Genomic DNA, 23,349 nt, shown 5'->3' with positions numbered 1-23,349 from the left:
TATATATATATATACTTTTTAATACTTTGTGATATTATTTTTATAGGTGTCCGGGTTGAAAACGGTGTTGTCCCAGTTGTGTATTGGACATGATGTGGGCTTCACGACCGCTGTCTGGAACCTCATGCTGTGTATTTACGGCCTGGTACCACCGCTAGGTACCAGAGCCTATTATGTCTCTCTGCCTCCCTCATTGACCGCCTGCTGCCACACAATCATCCTCCTCCTCCTCCTCCTGCTGCTGAATTTACCTCCTGCTGTCTGTGTGTTTCCACTGCCAGGGAGCACATACAATGGCGCTTCCACCATGCGCCACCAGCTATTTATTACGCTCAAAAATAGCTGCATTTCTTTAAAAAAAATAAAGATATAGAAGAGAAAGAAGAGAAGAAGAAGAAGAAGAAGAAGTAGAAGAAGAAGAAGAAGAAGAAGAAGAAGAAGAAGATACAGTACTGAACAGAATTTTGGACACAACTTCTCTTTCCACCTTTTTTTTTTTTTAAAGGAACATCCCCACTAGTGATGGGCGAACAGTGTTCGTCACTGTTCGGGTTCGCCCGGATTTTGGCCTGTTCGGGTTCGGTTCGGCACCCCCCGAACACCTCATGGTGTTCGGGAGGGTGCTCGGGCACGCTGCCCGAACCCGATCAGGCCTTCTGTGTTCGGCCGAACACAGCCGTGTCCGGCCGAACAAAGCCCCCTATAGAGTCCCAGCATAAAGGGAGAGCATGCCCCGAGCGCAGAGGGGGGGTCAGGAAATGCCCCGCGTACGAGTGTACTTCTGTTCTCTCTTGACGCGACTTACAAATGTAAACAGGAAGTGCGTCAGAGAGACGGCGGAAGTACCACATGGTACTAGCGCCTGTGATCGCCGGCTGCCTGCTTCCTGTCCTCTTCCTGCCAGCCTGCTACAGGTACTTTGGGGGACTTCTATTTAATTTTATAGGGTCCAGCAGAAGGGAGAGCTTAGCGGGGAGGGGTGGGGGCCATTTCCGACCCCCCCCCCCCCGCGCTCGGGGCATGCTCTCCCTTTATGCTGGGACCCTATAGGGGCCCCAAAGGGACATGTTCGGGTTGGGTTCGGGGTTCGGCCCGAACATGCCGAATATCGGGGGCATGTTCGGCCGAACCCCCCGAACCCGAACATCTGGATGTTCGCCCATCACTAATCCCCACATAATCACTTGCTGTTGTTACTTGGAAAAAAAGATGTTTCTTGCATCATTCACCCCCAAAACAAGTGTTGGAAGCTATTTAAGGCCAATTCGAATAGTCAGCTCGAATAATGAGCTCGAATACCGATTCGAATAGTGAGCTCGAATTCCGAGGTCGAATTGAATAGTAAAAAATATGCGACTCGAATATTCGACCGAACTCGAATAATTTACTATTCGAATTCGACCTAACTCGAATAATAAAAAGGGGTATCCGAGCATCACTGGTAACGATCAATCTCAGTGACAATGCCTCCAGCTGCGCTGAAGGTCCTTTCTGACAGGACGCTTGAGGCAGGGCAAGACAGAAGTTGGATGGCAAATTTTGACAGCTCTGGCCACAGGTCAAGTCTACACACCCAGTAGTCCAGTGGTTCATCGCTTCTCACAGTGTCTACATCCGCAGTTAAGGCCAGGTAGTCAACTACCTGCCGGTCGAGGCATTGGTTGAGGGTGGATCCGGAAGGGCTAAGGCGAGGCGTTGGACTAAAGAATGTCTGCATGCAGGGCCGGATTTCTGCCTAGGCCAACTAGGCCATGGCCTAGGGCACCAGGATTTTGCACTGTCTAGGGGGGCCTAAGGGGCAGTAAGTGTATGCAGCAATACTGCAGAAAGTGACAACTGACCAGCATCTATAATGTTACTCAATCATGCCGCCCATGGGCTGTGCAGCCACCTGCTTCAGTTACACTTCCTCCTGTCATCCCCTCTGCTCTCCTCTGTGGCCTTCTTCCTAAACATATCTTACATGCGCTGAGCCTGAGACCCGCTCCATCTGCGGCCGCCCGCCCTGCATTACGAGCTTGCTGATAGGCATTGCATTGGCTAGCAGGCAGTGGGCGGCAGGCTGGACGGGCAGGAGTCTCCCACGCACCTGATAATAGATGCAGGGATCAGTTTCTCCGCTCTACCCCTCTCTTGGGCTGTTAACATGAGATCTGGCAAGGCTGGATTGTGTACATCGCTCAGCAGCCAATCGCGTGGCTTGGGGGGGCGTGGCCACGCCCCCGAGCCGCATGATTGGCTGTTGATCGTAGTGTACAATCCATCTTTACCAGCTCATTGGCTGGTGGTCGTATGTGACACATGTGGACAAATTCAACATGTTTCCCGGCTGCTGGGCACTTTGCAAGAACGGCAAGGAAGTAGAGATGGGAAGTTCGGATCTTTTCAATGATTCGGATGATTCGAATCGGATCATTGAAAATATCCGGATCTTTGATCCGAATCTCGGATCATTTTACTAGGGAAGTATTCGGGGGTGAAATGACTAGCAGGAGAGGACTTTCCGTGCCGTAGACAGAGAAGGGAAGGGGGGTGGACACACAGAGATGGACAGGGAGTGGACAGAGGGACGAGCAGAGAGCAGAAATGTTTGTTTGCACACAATACCCACAAGCTGCAATCATACAATAGCTTTACATGTATTTCACCTATATGGTCATCTGTATACTTTAAATGCTAAACGTCGCACAGTGACAGAAAGCATTCCCAGAAGTGAAGGGCAGCTGTTTAGAGCAGAGTGCAGGAGGATGATATTGCCCTGCAATCACAGTGCCTGCCCTATCATTCTAGCCCAGCACTGTCTGCAGAGTTACTGAGCTGAGCTGAGCCAAAAGTTTCCAATGTGTTCACTGCACAACTACGGAACAGACAGCCTATAATCAGCAGCACGTTATAGCCAGTATGTGTGCTCTACACATATCTGGCAGTGGCACCCATGTCCCCTCTCTCTCATCTACCTGTCTCCCTGCAAGGCTGCCTCCCCTCCAACAGAGCGATCCATCTCAGCTCTGCTCTGCTTCCAGGACCCCGCTGCCCGCTGAGAGGGGGGCGTGCCGCTGCTGCCCCCCCCCCCCCCGCCCCCCCCCCCCTTTGCGATCCAAATCACTCATTTTAATGATCCGAATCGTTTATGATCCGGACAACTCTACAAGGAAGCGATCATGATGGGGCAGGCAGCGAGAAGCAGCAGCCACAGCCAGGCAACTCACATCACATCATGTTGAATGGCTGCAATTCTGCTGCAATGCCCTCCGCCCCAGGCTACCTGTGCTGTGATGAAGATTGAAAAGCACGTGGCTCTGCATTGGAAAAAGACATTCCCAGTGCGCAGGCACACTGAGAGACAAATGTGGTCCTCAGAGAGAGACATGAAAGTGATGCTGATGCCTGGTGATGGACGGTGAGGGGCTTGGTATTGCAGGACATGAGACAGAGGGAATTTAATACATAAGGTATGAATAATGCACTGTATGCTGAAATGATAAGGGGATTTTACACACTGCCACCCCACTATGTCACTAGCTGTTCTTGCAGGAGATTACAATCTAATCCCTGCTACTGCCTGCCACCATGTTGCTAGCTGCAAATCGGGGAGTTTACAATCTAATCCCTGCCACATGATGTCAATAACTACTCAGAGGCGCTTACAATCTAATCCCTGCTGACGCTATGTTGTTAGCTGTATTCAGAGGAGTTTACAATCTAATCCTTACCGCCATGATATCACTAACTATTCAGAGTATTTTACAATCTAATCTCTGCCGCCATGTCATTAGCTGTACTCAGAGGACCTTTCAATCTAATCCCTGCCGCCATGTCGTTAGCCGTACTCAGAGGAGTTTACAATCTAACCACCATGATGTCACTAACTACTCAGAGAATTTTACAATCTAATTCCTGTCGCCATGTCGTTAACTGTACTCAGAGGATCTTGCAATCTAATCCCTGCCACCATGATGTCACTAACTACTCAGAGTTTACAATCTAATCCCTGCTGCCATGTAGTTAGCTGTATTTAGGGGAGTTTACAATCTAATCCCTGCCACCATGTCATTAGCTGTATTTAGGGGAGTTTACAATCTAATCCCTGCCACCATGTCATTAGCTGTATTTAGGGGAGTTTACAATCTAATCCCTGCCACCATGTCATTAGCTGTACTCAGGGGAGTTTACAATCTAATCCCTACCACATGATGTCACTAACTACTCAGAGGAGTTTACAATCTAATCCCTGCTGTCATGAATTTATTTAAATTCAAAAGTTAAGACTGCATGTTTGCTGGGGGAAAATTGTGTGTATGTTGGGGAGAGGGGGGTTGTTTGCAGTTGTTCATGGGGCGGCTGATAATAGTTGGCCTAGGGCGGCAAAAAGTACAAATCCGGCCCTGTCTGCATGTCCAACATCACCATGAGATCGCTGGAGCATCCTGTCCTTGCCTGCATGGACATGGGAGAAGGATTACTGGCAGTGGTACCTTTATTCCGTTGGGCTGTGACATCCACGGCCGGCCTTTGACCTGTGCGACCGGAGCGGTCGCACAGGGCGCCGGCCTCCAAGGGGCGCATGTGCAGGGGTTTCTATTCCCCTCACTCGCGGCTCCTTCCGATCTCCGGCACTCACTGTCAGCCCTGTTCAGCTGTGGGTGAATCGGCAGCTGTGATGACAGAGGGAGCACAGTGGTGGCGCTGTGTATCTCAAATACAGGAAGTGCTTTCCTGAATGAGCACTTCCTGTATTTGAAGTATACAGCGGCTTCCCTCGCTCTGCCATCAATGCTGCTGGACCACCCACCACTGAACTACATGGCTGGCAGTCTGAGTGCCGGGGATGGAGGGAGCCACCACAGAGGGGAACTTGTTGCAGCCCACAGGTCTGTGTGACAGGAGCACATCGCCCAGCTCCCACAGAGTGTCAGCAAACTGCAAGCAAGGGGGACAGCAGAGAGGCAGGTCAGTCACTCAGGGGGCTCTACATAGATCAAAATGCAGCCTTAATGGACCGGACTTTGTGCAGCACACACACACACACACTCACTCACTCACTCACTCACTCACTCACTCACTCACTCACACTCTCTCTCTCTCTCTCTCTCTCTCTGTCTCTCTTCCCCCTCTCTCTACTCCTACCATCCATCCATCCCTATATCTGTCTGTCTCTCTATCTCCCCATGCATCCATCCATCCCTATATATCTGTCTCTCTCTCTACTCCTCCCATCCATCCATCCATCTTTATCTGTCTGTCTCTCTCTCTCTCTCCCCAAACATACATCCATCCCTATAGCTCTGTCTCTCTCTCTCATATATGTCCCTAGATTATCTATTCCTATATCCTGTCTATCTATCTATCTATCTATCTATCTATCTATCTATCCATCCATCCCTCTCTCTCACCCCCCCCCCTATGTTTTTCTCTCTCACCTTTTTCTCCCTCCTATCCCTCCTTCCCTATATCTGTCTGTCTCTCTCGTCCTCTCTCTTTCCTCCTCTCTGTCTCTCCCTCCTCTCTCTGTCTCTCCCTCCTCTCTCTGTCTCTCCCTCCTCTCTCTGTCTCTCCCTCCTCTCTCTGTCTCTCCCTCCTCTCTCTGTCTCTCTTTCCTCCTCTCTGTCTCTCCCTCCTCCTCTCTGTCTCTCTTTCCTCCTCTCTGTCTCTCCCTCCTCCTCTCTGTCTCTCCCTCCTCTCTCTGTCTCTCCCTCCTCTCTCTGTCTCTCCCTCCTCTCTCTGTCTCTCCCTCCTCTCTCTGTCTCTCTCTCCTCTCTCTGTCTCTCTCTCCTCTCTCTGTCTCTCTCTCCTCTCTCTGTCTCTCTCTCCTCTCTCTGTCTCTCTCTCCTCTCTCTGTCTCTCTCTCCTCTCTCTGTCTCTCTCTCCTCTCTCTCTGTCTCTCTCTCTCCTCTCTCTCTGTCTCTCTCTTTCCTCCCCTCTGTCTCTCTTTCCTCCCCTCTGTCTCTCTTTCCTCCCCTCTGTCTCTCTTTCCTCCCCTCTGTCTCTATCTCTCCTCTCTCTTTCCTCCCCTCTGTCTCTCTTTCCTCCCCTCTGTCTCTCTTTCCTCCCCTCTGTCTCTCTTTCCTCCCCTCTGTCTCTCTTTCCTCCCCTCTGTCTCTCTTTCCTCCCCTCTGTCTCTCTTTCCTCCTCTCTGTGTCTCTCTTTCCTCCTCTCTGTGTCTCTCTTTCCTCTCTCTGTCTCTGTCTCTCTCCTGTCTCTGTATCTGTCTCTCTCCTGTCTCTGTCTCTGTCTCTCTCCTGTCTCTGTCTCTGTCTCTCTCCTGTCTCTGTCTCTGTCTCTCTCCTGTCTCTGTCTCTCTCCTCTCTCTGTCTCTGTCTCTCTCCTCTCTCTCTCTCTGTCTCTCTCCTCTCTCTCTCTCTGTCTCTCTCCTCTCTCTCTCTCTCTGTCTCTCTCCTCTCTCTCTCTCTGTCTCTCTCCTCTCTGTCTCTCTCTCTCCTCTCTCTGTCTCTCTCTCTCCTCTCTCTGTCTCTCTCTCTTTCCTCCTCCTCTCTCTGTCTCTCTCTCTCTTTCCTCCTCCTCTCTCTCTCTCTCTCTCTCTCCTCCTCCTCTCTCACTCTCTTTCCTCATGCTCTCTCTCTCTATGTCCCTCTCGCTCTCTCTGTATGTCTCTCTCTCTCTCTCTGTATGTCTGTCTCTCTCTCTCTCTCTCTCTCTGTATGTCTCTCTCTCTCTCTCTCCCCCCCCCTCCCTATATCTGTGTGTCTCTCTCTCTCTCTCAATGTATATATATTTGTCTGTCTGTCCATCCCAATATTACCTATTCCTCGTGTGTGTGTGTGTGTGTGTGTGTGTGTGTGTGTGTGTGTGTGTGTGTGTGTAGGATGAGGGGGGGGGGGGGGCACCATAATCTGGCTTCGCTCAGGGCGCTGTAAAACCTAAGGCCGGCCCTGGTGACAACCCCCCTAAAACCACTTAAGGACCAGGTGATCTTCTTCTGATCAGTGCTGCGTGGACTCTCCAGCCCGCAGCACCGATCAGGAAATAACCAGGGCGATCAGACTTCCCCCCTTTTTTTCCACTAGGGGGATGTCCTGCTGGGGGGTCTGATCGCCGCCGGCTTGCTGCGCTTTGTGGGGGGGAGCTCTTCAAAGTCCCCCTCCGCAGTGTTTTCTGCGATCCCTCCCTCTTCCTCCATGTATTGCGCAGGACGGATATCCGTCCGGCGCATTGTAGGATAGGCTTCAGCCTATCATATGCCGGCGATCCCCGGCCAATCAGAGGCCGGGGATCGCCGATCTGCCTTACGGCGCTGCTGCGCAGCAGCTCCTTATGATGTAAACAGCGCGGATTTCTTCCCCGCGTGTTTACATTACGTGTGCGAACCATGATTGGCGGCTCGCACACTGTTCACGGAGACACCGTGAACTGGCATGGAAAGGCCAGTTCGAGCGCCCGTTTCCATGCTATACCACTAACGACCCGCCGACGCCTATCGGCGTTAGGCAGTCGTTAAATGGTTAAACGCATTGTAAAGCATAGTTGCCAGCTTGTTCTGCAAGTGCTGCATCCTTTCTGCCTTCAGGTGAGTTGGTATCAGTTATAAGGATCCGCACCGTCTAAAAAGTAGGTATTTATTAAAGCTCTTTAAAATGTCATATACAAGATTAAAGTGCGCTCCGGATCACCATTGACGCACAGCGTTTCGGATATAATCCTTCCTCAGAATGGTTCCAGTACACACTGTCATAATCACACCTGCTATGTTCATTAAATACACAGGTTCATTAAATACATAGGTATTGGAAAGACTACCCAGGCCCTGAGAGATAGATTGGCATCCCACAAATCGAATATTAGAACAAAAAAAATGGAGTTGTCGGTATCTGAACACTTTTTACTCATCAACACAGTTTGTCACAACTTAGGGTTCAGGTTTTGGAGGGAGTCCCTGTTAAGAGGAGAGGAGGGGATAGACACAAACAGCTGCTGAAACGTGAAAATTATTGGATTAAAAAGCTGGAGACTTTAGAACCAAAAGGATTGAAAAGGGAATACGATTTGAATAATTTATTATGATTGTACAATTGTCATGAATGCCTTGTTTATGTGATTTATACTTATGTGTAATATTTGATTCATCCAGCAGGTGGAGCTGTAACTGCGGGGATTGCGTGTAGGAGACAATTGAACTAAAACCCCAATATAACTTCTGTACTGTGAGTAATTATGTGGCTGCTCCAGTTGTGGGGCATACTCCATGATTATAAGATATTTGTTACTTGAAGGTAATTATATACATAGATGTGCCTGCTTGCAGGCTCAGAGCACGATGCGGACGTTGTAGACCTATCCGTGATTGGTGGAAGCTTGCTTGCCACAAGGTGTGACGTTACATGTAGTCTTTGATGCGGACGCTGTCGGCGCCGCTCTGATTGGACTACTTTTTTATGCGCATGTACGGAATTTGTTTATGCGTATATGCGGAGGTTCATGCGGACTATAGGCGCCACACTGATTGGCTGCAGGTTAGACAGACACATGAGCGGACACTGTCGGCGTTCTCCGGATAGGCTATGACTCACTAGTATATGTGTGGGACTTGCTGATAGGTTGTGAGACAGGGGGAGTGTACCAATATGGAGGTAAAGCGGTTATTGGTCGGCAGAGCTTGGGATCAGCCGACACCGCTGTCTAGCAATTGAGGCACAATGACCGGAACATTCATGAGATATGTATTACATGTCTTGGAGGAATGAGGGAGTGCTTACAATGCAGGGAACCTCTGGAGGTATTCCAACTGTCTGATCAGCCTGATGTAAGTTTTCTGTTTTGATTGTTTCCTGCACGATGGTCTCTGCTTTGTTTACATATTTTTCATACATTTTCATTGGCTCCTGCTGGTATGAATATGCATATATGCAAATTGTTGAAACAGGTTGCAGTTTTCTATCAGGTCCTCTACCTGTGTATTTAATGAACATAGCAGGTGTGATTATAACAGTGTGTACTGGAACCATTCTGAGGAAGGATTATATCCGAAACGCTGTGCGTCAATGGTGATCCGGAGCGCACTTTAATCTTGTATATGACATTTTAAAGAGCTTTAATAAATACCTACTTTTTAGATGGTGCGGATCCTTTCAACTGATACATGCAATCCCTGTGACTCCAGGGGTGATCCCGGCACGTCGTTTAATCCATCGGTGCAGATGTAACTATACCACTTGATTCAGGTGAGTTGGTAACATCTCCACCACTTTGTGCTTATACTGAGGGTCTAGTAGCGTGGCCACCCAGTACAGGTCATTCCCCTTGAGTTTTCTTATACGGGGGTCCCTCAACAGGCTGGACAGCATGAAAGCTGCCATCTGCACAAATTTGGATGCAGACATACTATCCATCTCCTCTTGCTCTTCCTCAGTGATGTCAGGTAAGTTCTTCTCCTCCCCCCAGCCACGAAGAATACCAAGGAAAAGTTGAGCAGCACAAACCCCTGCTGCCTGCTGCGGTTGTTCTTCCGCCTCCTCCTCAGCTTGTTTACGCTCCTCCATAGCTTGATCCACCACTCTACGCATGGCACGCTCCAGGAAGAAGGCATATGGGATCAAGTCGCTAATGGTGCTTTCACTGCTACTCACCATGTTTGTCACCTCCTCAAATGGCCACAAGAGCCTGCAGGCATTTTGCATGAGTGTCCAGTACTTCGGCCAGAACATCCCCATCTCCCCAGAGCATGTCCTTTTACTGTAGTTGTAGAGATACTGGTTGACGGCTTTCTCCTGTTGTAGCAGGCAGGTAAAAATCAGCAGCGTTGAATTCCAGCGAGTCGGGCTATCGCAAATCAAGCGCCTCACCGGCAAGTTGTTTCTCTGCTGAATATTGGCCAAGCGTGCCATGGCCATGTAAGACCACCTGAAATACCCACACACCTTCCTGGACTGCTTCAAGATGTCCTGTAAGTCTTCGTACTTACACACAAATCTCGGAATTATTAGATTCAGCACGTGTGCCATGCAGGGTACATGTGTCAACTTTCCCAAATTCAAAGCCAAAATGAGATTGCTGCCGTTGTCACACACCACGTTGCCGCTCTCCAGCTGGTGCGGGGTCAGCCACTGATCCACCTGTTTGTTAAGAGCAGCCAGGAGCTGCTTCAGTGTGACTCTCCGATTTGAGGCAAGACATGTCTAAGATGGCATGACACCGTTGTACCTGGCATGCAGCATAGGCCCTGGGGAGCTGGGGCTGTGTAGCTGGAGAGGAGATCGCAGCACCAGTAGAGTAGCACTGCCACTCAGCCAAGGAGGAGGAGGAGGATGACAGTGAAAGAATGTAGTAGGAGGAGTAGGAGGAGAAGGAGAGGAGGTGGCAGCAGGCCTGCCTGCAAGCCGTGGAGGTGTCACAACTAGGTCCGCTGCACAGCCACGTACTCCCTACCTGCTTTTCCAGCGGTCACCAGGTTGACCCAATGGGCTGTGTAAGTAATGTACATGCCCTGACTGTGCTTGGCAGAACAGGCATCCGTGGTCAGATGGACCCTTGACCCAACGCTGTGTGCCAGAGATGACACCACTTGCCTTTCAACTTCATGGTACAATTTGGGTATCGACTTTTTTGAGACATAATTGTGGCCTGGTATCTTCCACTGTGGTGTCCCAATAGCCACAAATTTTCGGAAGGCTTTAGAGTCCACCAGCTGGTATGGTAACAGCTGGCAAGATAACAGTTACACCAAGCCAGCTGTCAGATGCCGGGCAAGCGGGTGACTGGCAGACATTGGCTTCTTCCACTCAAAGATTTCCCTCACGGACACCTGGCTGCTGCTGTGGGCAGAGGAGCAGAAGCCGCTCAAGGTGAGAGGCGGAGTGGAGGAGGGTGGCTGTGAAGGTGCATGGGAGAAAGCGGCTGAAGTTAATGCACCTGAAGGAGGAAGAGGAGAAGGAGAGTGGCTTTACTTTTGTGTGCTGTTTTTCCTCAGGTGGTCTTCCAATTGCAGTTTGTGCTTTTTCTCCATGTGCCTTCATAAGGCAGCTGTCCCTACGCGGGTGTTGGCCTTTCCATGGCTCAATTTTTGGTGGCAGAGAGAACAGATGGCATTGCTTTCATCTGAGGCAGAAAAACAAAAACATTTCCACACCGCTGAGCCATGGGGTGGTGGCACTATGGTGGCGTCAGCAGCTGACCTTGAAGGGCATGTTGGCTGGCTGTCCATAGGTGGTGATACATGGCACCGGACACTGCCACGAGCTGTTTCTGATGACGAGCTCCCCCTGTTTCTTTCAGCAACTCGTCTCCTCCTACTCCTCTCTGACTCCCCCTCTGAACTGTCCCCCTGTTACTCTCCTCTATTGGGAACCCACGTGGCATTCATATCATCATAATCATCATAATCATCCTCCCCAGCTTTGCTTGTATCAGACACCTCCAAAACTGCACCAACAGCAGGTACTTCATCATCCTCCTCCTCACACCTTATATCCATAGTGTCGCCTAACTCAGACATGGTGCAGTGACTGGTATATAACACTGCGTGCTCCTGTCACGCAGCTGAAGGAAACATGAACAGGAATGTAGTGATTGGTATTACAAATGTGCAGCTGTCACACACACAGGTACCATGAACAGGTGCAGTGACAGGTATATAACACTGCATGCTTCTGTCACGCAGCTGCAATAAACATGAACAGGTATGCAGTGATTGGTATTACAAATGTGCAGCTATCACACACAGGTACAGTGACTGGTATATAACACTGCGTGCTTCTGTCATGCAGGTGCAGTAAACATGAACAGGTATGCAGTGATTGGTATTACAAATGTGCAGCTGTCACACACACAGGTACCGTGAACAGGAGCAGTGACTGGTATATAACACTGCGTGCTTCTGTCACGCAGGTGCAGTAAACATGAACAGGTATGCAGTGATTGGTATTACAAATGTGCACAGGGTCGAACTGGGACACTGGGGGCCCACCAAAGAAATTTTAACCTGGGGCCCACACATCCCATGATTGCAGTGAAAAAAGGGCGTGACCATGCACCAGAAGGTGGGCGTGGTCATGATGTATTATGGACAGGGCCAAATGTACATGATCTTAGCAGCATTGTAATTCAGAGACAATGCTGCCCAGCAAAACTTTGCATAGAGTCCCCTACTTCAATATAAAGTAATGTCCTACTTTGCAGAGGTTGTGACCACAGAGGTTGCGACCGCATTGGGGCCCTTGGGACAAAGGTGCATCGAAGGGCCCTCCCTCAACTTCAGTATTACCTTTCTATTGGTCCTGTGCTCATAATAGTCACTTCTATAGATACTTTGAACAGTGGTAATCACTAACAAGCTATTTCCCATCCCCTCCTTGCACCTCTGACACTGTAGTTGCCATTGGCAGGTTTTGGTGCGTCGTATCAATTGTTATGTATAGAGTGCTTGGGGGGCCCCATTGTAAATTTTGCATCAAGGCCCACAACTCCTTAGCTATGCCACTGCTCTCATCATGAGTGATTACAGCACTGAGAAGAGAATTTTTGTGCTGCAGGCAGCAATTGGAGCTCTGTCAGAAAAGGAGGGGGGGGGGCCACCAGAGATCTGGAGGCGGGGCCCACCGAGGGAAAAAACTGTACTACTGTGGCCCAGTCCGACCCTGAATGTGCAGCTGCCTGTCACACACGTGCAGTGAAAAGGTAGGCACTGAATGTGCTGGGCCTGGCAGTGGTACAGTAGGAATTAGCAAGGGGCCAAGGGCCAGCTGCGACTGACTGACAGGGCTTTATATGCAAGTGTCTGACCTACAAATCCATCCACAAAACCTGTCCAACCTACATTTCTGATCTCAGAGATACACACCAAGCCGCTCACTCCGCTCCTCCAATGAACTTCGCCTGACCGTCCCCCGCATCACCCAGTCCCATGCACGCCTCCAAGACTTCTCAAGAGCCGCTCCGACACTATGGAACTCCCTACCTCCACCCATTAGGGCAGCCCCCTCCTTCAACACCTTCAAGAAGGCCCTCAAAACTCACCTTTTCACTCTTGCCTATGTTAAAAGCAAATAAACTTACTCATGAGACACTCTTCGTTCAGTTGCCAAAACCTTAGAAATCTTTATTTTACTTGTACAAGGGCGTTTCCCTCAGCCAGCATTTATGTATGGATTTGTAGCTACACAGATCCTGCTACGCCGGAGAAAAGCAAATTCTTCCTGTGCGCAGAGGTTTTTAAACCTAATGAATATAATAAAATATTCCTCCCTTTGGGCAGTTCTTTCTGTTAAAAGTCCAATCAGCATGTCCAGTTCCTCCTTCTAGGTGGGGTTTTTCTTCCTCTGTGTCCCTCATGAATAAATGAAAGTCAACAGGAAAGAGAAATCTTCTGACATCAGTTCCTTGTCTCATGTCCTTCAGAATCACCCATACTTTCAGAGAACTGGTTTAAACTGGTCCTCTCAACCTGCTGGCTCTGTGCTTGGTACAGAATGACACTGAGGGGGGGTTGAAGGTTGTTCTGGCTTACTGTGAAGGAATATGAAAAAACTGTACACAGTAAATGGTTCAAAACATATGTAAAATATATATTCAGTGATATCGTGATAACTCCTCGGTTAACAATAATAATTTTACTTAAAGTGTCACTCTAACACAATAATCTAATTCTGTGCATGTGGTCCTTATAGCCACATAGGTTATAAAAGGTTAACAGATTAATTATAAAATTCTTTCCACATTTCCCTCCTGTTTATAATTAATACTGTGGGTTATGGCTTGATTATATATGTTTATAAAAAGAATATTTACATTCACATTTCTATGCTTATGCTTACTTAAGCCTCAGGTATCTGCAAATGTGTCTCCACTACAGGGGTCAGAGGTTCAAGCAAACACAGCCTTCTACTCCCCTTTGCTGCAAATGGATATGCACTACAGCAAGTCAAGGCATAGAAGTGAAACGATCAAAAACAAAAATCAGGCTCTGGCCGTGAGCTGGAGTGATTGCCTCACACGTGGGCCTGGCCATCTCCCTTCAGCACATCATCATCATGTTTGCATTAAGGTTACATACATATCTGATGTAAGAACATGGGACAAAAGAATGAGCATTCTCATTCAGGGACTGTCTGGCATTGGCTTCAGGCACTGGTCTCTTTTTGGGCTTTCACCAGTGTCGTCATATAATCCAGTTTCCCTTTCAGTTTACACACCCACATATCCCAGTATTTAACCTTTGCAGCATCATTGTACACGTATAGGTCTCAATTAGGCGTGAGAAAGATTTCGGGCATGTTCTCCTCACCATGCAACAGACAAATTTAGTTCAGTTAATCAGTCAATAGATTTATTATTCTTAAACAAGTCACTTCTAGGGTCTGTGATGTTATTGTCAGTATCTGTCGTTGTCATTCCAGGGCTCTTCTTCTTTCTTTAAAATACTATAGTTTTGACCCAACCTGGTTCAAGAAAAGCAATTCCTCCATGTAGCCTTTCCCGTATCTGTTCCCCCCCTTTTATCTCCTCTTTCACCATGGTTCAAGATAAAGAACTACACCTGTGCCTTAGGAAGAATCCTCTAATATCTTCCCACAGCCTTTGAGATCGTGGTCGCACTGAGGCTCAAGCAAATGTTCCCGTCGCCTCAGGATCTCAAATTTCCGCCCCTCTTTACCCCGTGGTGCTAACTATCAAGAACAGATTGGATTTGGCTACTATTTTAGGAGGAAATCTAAACACCTTTCATGACCGAGGTACTAAAAAAAAAAGTTTCTTTTATTTCAAAAAACCACCGAAGTTTTCATGTGAGTGTTTGTAGCAAGTTGTGGCTCTGGATCTTCAATTAATCTAGACCGGAAGGCCCATGTGCGCCCTCTTGCAATGGCTCAGATGTACCCATGTTGCTCTTTCCGCTTTTCTGACAGCGGTTGGTGTGCTTATCAAGACTTGGTAGGGGCCCTCCCACCTTGGAGAGGACCAGCATTTCCTCTTTATCACCTTTACCCACACCCAATCTCCAGGATTCAGTTCCTGTCCCTCTTCCACCTCCCCTTTGGGTATTGGGCCCGGATACTTGGCCCTCTGTCTTTGTCTGCAAGTGTACTTCAGAAAGTCAGCAAGTTCACAGTCTTCTAGGGGTTGTTCTTGTGTGTCAAAGTCAGGAAGTCTGTACTGTCTGCCAAACAATATCTCATAAGGTGACAGTCTCTTTCTTCCTGGTGTTATTCTGATGCTCAGTAGTACTGCTGGCAAACACCAGGCCCAACCTCTCCCTGTTTCCTTGATGGCTTTACTGAGTTTATTCTTAATTGTCCCATTCACTCTTTCCACACTTCCTGCTGACTGAGGATGGTATGCACAATGGTTTCTGACATCTATACACAATGAGGTGGTCAGGTGGGATATAACCTCATTTACAAAGTGGCTGCCATTGTCGCTAATCATCTTCTCTGGGATCCCCCATCTTGGTACTACTTCTCTAGTGAGGGCCTTGGCAACTGTTAATGCATCTGCTTTGTTGGTGGGGAACACCTCCACCCACCCAGAGAATATGTCCAGTATGACCAGGGCATATTTCTTCCCTTCAGAAGGTGTCAGCTCAATGTAGTCTAGTGCAATGGTGTGAAAAGGGTATGTACCTGATGGGGTGTGTCCTTTCACTGGCTTTAAGCCTTTGGCCGTGTTGTTCTGGGCACAAATCGTGCACTGGGCACAGAAACTTTTAAGGAAGGATTGTATACCTGGGGCATGGTATCTTTGTTCAAGGATAGCCACCATCCCTCCTGTTGACACATGTGAAACCCCGTGTGTCACAATTGCAAGCAGTCTGAACAAAATCCTTGGTATACAAGGTTTACCATCAACCATCCACAAGCCTGTGGAAGACTGAGTGGCACCTGCTTTAAGCCACTTATCCATCTCCTGTTGGGGGACTTGTTTTTGGAAACTCAACAGGTCTGTGGAATGCAAAGACTCAGGTTCTTTGGAATGCAAGTCAGCAGGGGGCGTAACTGCGGCTAACTTAGCTGCTTTGTCTGCCAGGTTATTGCCACGAGTGACAGGGGAGTCATCATTTCTATGGGCAGCACATTTGCAAATAGCCAACTTTGAGGGTGCTTGGATAGCTTCTATTAGTTGGAGAAGCAACTCTTTGTGACGGACAGGCTTCCCTGCCGCTGTAACCATACCCCGCTGGTGCCACTGAGCTGCAAATGTATGCACGGTTGAAAAAGCATACTGGCTGTCAGTGTAGACAGTGAGGGATTGATCTTTGTGCAGCAAACAGGCTCTTGTAAGAGCATAAAGTTCCGCAGCTTGAGCTGAAAACGTGGAAGGGAGCTTACCGGCATCCACGGTTGATTCCAGCGTCACTACTGCATAACCCACTAGGTTTTCTCCATTCTCTCCTCTGCTTGCAGAGCCATCCACAAAGACTACTTTACTCCCCTCTAGGGGCTCACTCTGGAGGTCTGGACGGGGAAGAAAACTACGGTGGGAATTTTCAATACAGTCATGTGGAGACTGGTTGTCAGATGGCAAGGGTAGTAAAGTGGCGGGGTTCAGGGTGGTACAGCGTTGAACAGTGATGTGGGGTTGTCCAAGCAAAGTGGCTGTGCAATACAGGTGACGAGCAGGTGTTAGCAAGACCATCTTTTCCTGCAGGAGCAGGGCATGAACAGCATGTGGCACTTTCACTGTTAGTTTGTGATACAAAACAATACCTGCTGTGCTGTCCACAGCTTTGGCTGCTGCTATGACGGCTTGGACACAATGTGGCAGTGCTTTGGTGACTGAGTCTAATGGTGCTGAGTAGTAGGCCAGAGGCCTCATTTTGTCACCCCACTCCTGGCAGAGGACTGCTGTCATGCATCCTTCTCTGCAATCTGTCATGAGATGGAATGGCTTGTTGTAGTCAGGATAGGCCAAGACTAAGGGGTCTTTAAGTCTGTCTTTGCATTTTTGGAAGTTTTCCATCAGCTTGTCATCCCACTGTATCTTATCTAGCATACCCATTGGTTGTGAATGTATAGCATCATACAATGGACGTGTAATGATGGAACAGTCAACTATCCAGGCTCTGCAGTAGTTCAGGGTACCCAAAAAGGTCATCATTTCTTTCTTAGTGACAGGTGGGGGTATGGCAGTAATTGCAGTAATTCTGTCATGGTCTAGGGACTTGCCCCCTGGAGTCAGGATGTGACCAAGGTATTTAACCTTCTGTTGGCAGAACTGTAGTTTGGCTTTTGAGGCCTTGTGACCTTCTTGTGCTAGGAACTTAAGTAGGTCAAGGGACACCTTCAGACACAGGGGCTTGTCAGGGGCTGCTATCAAAAGGTCATCTACATAGGTCAGGAGAACACACCCAGGTGGGACAGGGAAGGGTTCCAGGGAGCGTGCAATTTCAGTTGAATAAATTGCTGGACTCTCGCAGAAACCTTGCGGCAACCTTGTGTACGTGTACCTTTTGTTCCGGAAGGTAAAAGCAAACCAAAATTGACTATCCTTATGCAATTTTACAGAAAAAAACGCATTAGCAAGATCTACAATCGTAAAAAACTGCACATCTGGTGGTATTGAGTTAAGCAGGGTGCTGGGGTCTGGGACCACCGGCGCCCTGGGGATGATGGCAGCATTTACCGCTTGTAGGTCCTGGACCATACGGTACGTCCCATCATTCTTGCGTACCGGGAACAAAGGAGTGTTACATGGAGAGTCCTTTTCTTCCCTGATTACCCCCTGCTCAAATAGTCCCTGTATGGTAGGGGCAATGCCCGCCTCTGCCTCCGGTTTCAAAGGATACTGTCTCTGGTAAGGTCTGTAATTTCCTTTTGGCGTAATGACCACGGGGTCTGCTGTTCTGATCAGGCCTACATCAGTTTTTGACTTGGCCCACAGCTGAATTGGGACATCGGTTAAGATGTCCTGTTCTGTTAGTAACCGTCAGGCAGAATTGGGAGGGGCCTCCTGGTACCTGGTCAATTCACCAATAAAGACATGATCAACATCCATCCACCTTACACCCTCTGTCTCCAGTTCTTCCTTCTTCATGCCTTCCCATTTAGTCACAAGCTCACCACACCGTTTCCATGCACCCCACTGAGGTTTTCTCAAAGGCACATGGGGCACCACCTCATTCAACCTGTACATTTCATCTCCCATGTAGTTAAAAGGGGAGTTCTTGGTGTATCCTGGTACTGCACACGCACACACAACATTCCCTCTGCTGTCTGCATACACACGTGTCATTTTTACTTTCACCCTCCTTCCCAGGGAATACTCTTCCTCATATTCAATGTCTGGAACACATGTGTTGAGGAAGTGGGTGGTTACATGGGGCTTGGTAGTACAGTCCCCTTCTCCAGGGAATTTTTCCAGTTGCATTTTAACCCATTGGTGTGCGGACTGATCCAACACTAATCCATACCAGATGTAACCCTCTTTGGCTATGGAGCCCCCCCTTATCACTCTAAGGGAATCCTCCCCAGGAGCTATGGTGATGCCTAGATCACCTATCAGGTCCCTGCCACACAAGTTAATCGGACAGGCTTTTGAGACAATGAACTGACATTCTACCCTTTTTCTTGTACAGGGATCTTCCACTACTATTGGGTCACTAACTGGTTCCCAGGATGCCCCACCTCCAGCATTCCTAGCAAGGACTGATCCTTGCTGTTTCCACTTCACACCACTTTCAGCCATCAGCACAGATCTGCAAGCTCCTGTATCCACCAAAAATCTAACTTTCACACCTGCCACCAATAAGGTAATCTCAGGCTTGTAGCGATCTGCATAATTAATCTCTACAACCTCGGTACCTTCACCCACGCTTAGTCATTGTGGACCTTGGTGCCTCTCGGGACACTGACGGACCAGATGACCCTTCCTACCACATTCAAAGCATTCTCTGCGTTCTTTGCGACCTTCGTAATCCTTATATCTGCGCTTTTGCGGGCGTGCGATGCGCCCACTGTTATTCACATAACAACCATTCTCATCATCACTACAATCAAAAACATATGCGGCAGCTTTCTTCCCTTTCTTTCCCTTTTCTTTAATAACACGCTCAGCATGCCGGGCATATTCTAGGAAATCAGTCAGTCTGCAAGTTCTATGATTAACCATGTGCTTTGTCACAAACTTGCCCACATCTTCTTTCAAAGCTCTGTGTACAGTAATTTTAAGTTGTTGTTCGTATGGGGAATCTACTGTGCGGTCAGCAGGGGGAGCTATGCCACTATGCCTGTTGAAAACCTCCACCACCCTTGCTACTAACTCATCCACTCCCTCCCCTTCTTTTTGGGTGATGATGGAAATCTGGCCCCAATCTGGTGACGTCTTATACTTCTCCCTAGCCCTGTCAAGTACAGCATCATACCTTTGAATCAGATCAGCGCTGTCCCAGACCAGGGGTTTAGGGGGAACAGGTGGATCTTTTGTTGGATCCCCTGCATCAAAAGGATTCCAGGTACCAGCTACCATGTGCCAGTCTGTTTGGAACTTCCCTCTAAGGACCCTCTCACATTCCAACCCGTCTAGGCCATAGCTGATATGGAGGTTTTTCATATCCCTTATGCATGTATCTATGTCTTCACGATGTGAGGGTATGCCCTGTAGAGCTTCCTTCACATCGTTATCTGTCCATGGCCTATAAACCCTTACAGCCTCACCTCCCGCAGGGTTTGGCATCTGAATCATGGGCATAGTAGTTGCCTCACAGGCAGGGGCTGTAGCCCGCAGGTGTACATATGGTGGGGGTAGTGGTGGATACATTTGTAAAACGTGCACCCCTGCCTCCCCCTCTATCTTCTTTTTGCTGGCCCTTGTCAGCACTCCCCCTCTATCTGTTCCTACCTCCAAACCTCCCGTGGCCCCCCCTTCCTCCTCCTGCTTAGTTCCACCTCCCTGTGGGGCCCCCTCTGCGTCATGTGGGAGGGCCACAGCCTGGTCTAAGACTGGTACGGCTTGGCCCTGGACTGGGGGAGGGATCTGAGGGTCTTGGCGTGGAGTGCATGTTACCACTTCCAGGTCTTTGTTCTTTTTCCCTAACCAATATGTATTCACCTGTTTCTGCCTCTTATGCGCCTCTTCTAGCCATATTTTAGCTTCTGCTAAACCAAACCGACCTTCTAGCTTCCTGTCACCTTGCGCTTCACATTTAATTTGAGAAACAAGTTTTTTGCACCCCTCAGGGTGAAGGTGTCCCGAAAAACCAAATTTACTCCTCCACAGGCTACAATATTTTACCCAGCTTTTGTTCCTCCTGCGCATGACATATTCATCGTCAGTTGCTTTAATTTTGCCTGTACCTTGACCCATTCTTTACCTCCCCGTCCACGCACCTCTTATTGGAAGGATTGGTAGTCACCTGGAACCCCTGTCCGCCCTCTTACTTGGGCACGGGGTACCTGACACAACTTCCGTGCGTTGAACTTCTAAGGAGAGGCACCTCCAACTAAGGTACTGACACAATCGGTGGTAGATCCACTCCTGATATTACTGCCTGTTACGCGGCTGTGTTCTATTGCAAAAACTTACAATTCCGCTGAGGCACACAGTAGCTTAGGAAACTGACCACAGATTGTGTCATGCAAAACAATATAACAACACATCAATACTTAGACTCTGAGCGCAGCCCTGTGTACGAGAAGTTACAGAAATAAAAGGTAGTACTTACAATTAAAAAGCTTTCAGGACACCCGAGAAGTTTGTTTTAGAATCCTAAGCAGGCGATTTCACCGACCTTGGCTGAAGAAGTCTCACGGTTCGAAATAAACCGTATGTCACAAGGACGTGAGATCGAGTTGCGTTTGGCCACCTGTTTTTTTGAAGGAAACGTAGTCCCGGTGGACTTTCACCAGCTTGTTATCAGATTCGCCAGTCGCAAACGCGCTCCTGGGTCTCACCTCTCTGTGACGATAGGTTTCCGGTTCGATCAGGACCAGATGTTAAAAGCAAATAAACTTACTCATGAGACACTCTTCGTTCAGTTGCCAAAACCTTAGAAATCTTTATTTTACTTGTACAAGGGCGTTTCCCTCAGCCAGCATTTATGTATGGATTTGTAGCTACACAGATCCTGCTACGCCGGAGAAAAGCAAATTCTTCCTGTGCGCAGAGGTTTTTAAACCTAATGAATATAATAAAATATTCCTCCCTTTGGGCAGTTCTTTCTGTTAAAAGTCCAATCAGCATGTCCAGTTCCTCCTTCTAGGTGGGGTTTTTCTTCCTCTGTGTCCCTCATGAATAAATGAAAGTCAACAGGAAAGAGAAATCTTCTGACATCAGTTCCTTGTCTCATGTCCTTCAGAATCACCCATACTTTCAGAGAACTGGTTTAAACTGGTCCTCTCAACCTGCTGGCTCTGTGCTTGGTACAGAATGACACTGAGGGGGGGTTGAAGGTTGTTCTGGCTTACTGTGAAGGAATATGAAAAAACTGTACACAGTAAATGGTTCAAAACATATGTAAAATATATATTCAGTGATATCGTGATAACTCCTCGGTTAACAATAATAATTTTACTTAAAGTGTCACTCTAACACAATAATCTAATTCTGTGCATGTGGTCCTTATAGCCACATAGGTTATAAAAGGTTAACAGATTAATTATAAAATTCTTTCCACACCTACCACCCCTCACAATTGCTCTAAACCCACAGCCGAACTCTGGTCCCCTACCTCTCGTGTCCCTACCTCTCCCTCTAGATTGTAAGCCTTTGGGCAGGGTCCTCACTCCTTTTGTGTCCTACCTGATCATGCACCTCTATTACTGTGCACCCATGCTATGCATTTGAGTGAACCTAACTTGCCTAACTCCATGCTCCCATCCAGTGACTGACTAAGCATTACCTTGTACTCATACTGTGCTGTGTGATCTGGTTTTCTTGTATTCCTGTATTGTCATATTGCTGTTTGTCACCCCTAAATATTGTCTGTAACCTAAATTAATGTCCAGCGCTGCGTAATATGTTGGCGCTTTATAAATACAACAAATAAATAAAATAAATAAATAAAATAAGTGTCAGTGGGACACACACACACAAAAAAAATAGATCACAAGAACAACATTAGCTCTCAAAAGAGCTGTAGAGGAGTGCTTTTTAGCAATAAGTATCAGCAAGGAGAAAGCTAACAAGCCTAACAAGAGTCTAACTAAGCTTTCCCTAATGTCTCTGCTGCAACCTCTCCCTTCTCTAATTACTGCAGCAACACGAGTGAGGGAAATGGCTGATGCTGCCAGCCTTTTATAAGGGGGGGGGGGGGCTTCAGGAGGGAGTGTAGCCTGATTGGCTACCATGTGTCTGCTGACTGTGATGTAGAGGGTCAAAGTTGAGCCTAATGATGTAGTATAGGGGGCGGGTCGAACTCACATATAGTTCACGGTTCACCGCGAACGCGAACCACCGAAGTTCGCGTGTTCGCATTCGAATGTGAACCGTTCGGGCCATCTCTAGTGAACAAAGACGGATACCGATGCAGAAGTGTGCAGATACAAAAGAAGATCACCTTTTACTTTACTTATTTTGATCACATATTTTGTATTTTTTTGTTTCAAATAAAATATTTGTATTAATTAACCCTTTATGAAAAATAGGTGGGGGATTAAAAATAACCTCTTTTATCTATTTACCTTGGATGGGTCTTATTCTCCTCATGGCTAATGGTGAGGGGTAGAGCCTCTTGTACACAACATGGGACAAGGGTGCTCTGAAACAGTAGCGGACATTTTGCTTCTACCATTTTTGCATAGCACTCCCAGTGCTATGCACAATACCGGTCGGTATAACTTAAAGTGGCCCTCAACTCTTGCACTGGACTGAATAAATACATAGAGGATTTCACCCTGTTTGTTTTTAGAGAGTTTAGCCTGTCTAATTCCCGCTCATCTGTGGGTAATCACAAGTTGTAATGTGATCTCTCCCCTGCATCATATGACTGCCTATGGCAGAAATGGAAGGTAAGGCCATTTGAAAGCACAGAAGGTTAACAATATGTCTGCTTCCATGAATCAGGAAGTAGAAACAGTGCAGATTTAGTTTAGAATTTGTATCAGGTGTAACAAAGAAATGTTTTTTGTTTAAAGGTTATTATGCTGTTGCGTATCTTCTTGAGCAGAGAGGACGTTCTGAGTTCAGGTTCGCTTTAAGAGGCAGAGCCCCAAACTTATTAATTCAAAATTTCCTACAAGGGGCTATAAACTGCCACTGTTATTTTTTCCCTGCATTCACAAATAAAAAATTGCAAGAATGTTTTAGAAGCCTTTTCCCTGACAAAAACACCAAAAAGAATCTTTATGAAAATGCCCCTTAAAGAGTAACTGTCAGGCTGCAGAAGCTAATTTAAACCTCTATTCTCCTGTGTTAAACAGTTTAGAAGGAAGCCCAAAAGCCATTAGTGAAGATAAAAATCTCAGTTACCTT

Source organism: Hyperolius riggenbachi, chromosome 3 (genome assembly GCF_040937935.1).
Source record: "Hyperolius riggenbachi isolate aHypRig1 chromosome 3, aHypRig1.pri, whole genome shotgun sequence".
Taxonomy (NCBI): domain Eukaryota; kingdom Metazoa; phylum Chordata; class Amphibia; order Anura; family Hyperoliidae; genus Hyperolius; species Hyperolius riggenbachi.
Note: the sequence above shows the minus strand (reverse complement) of the source record.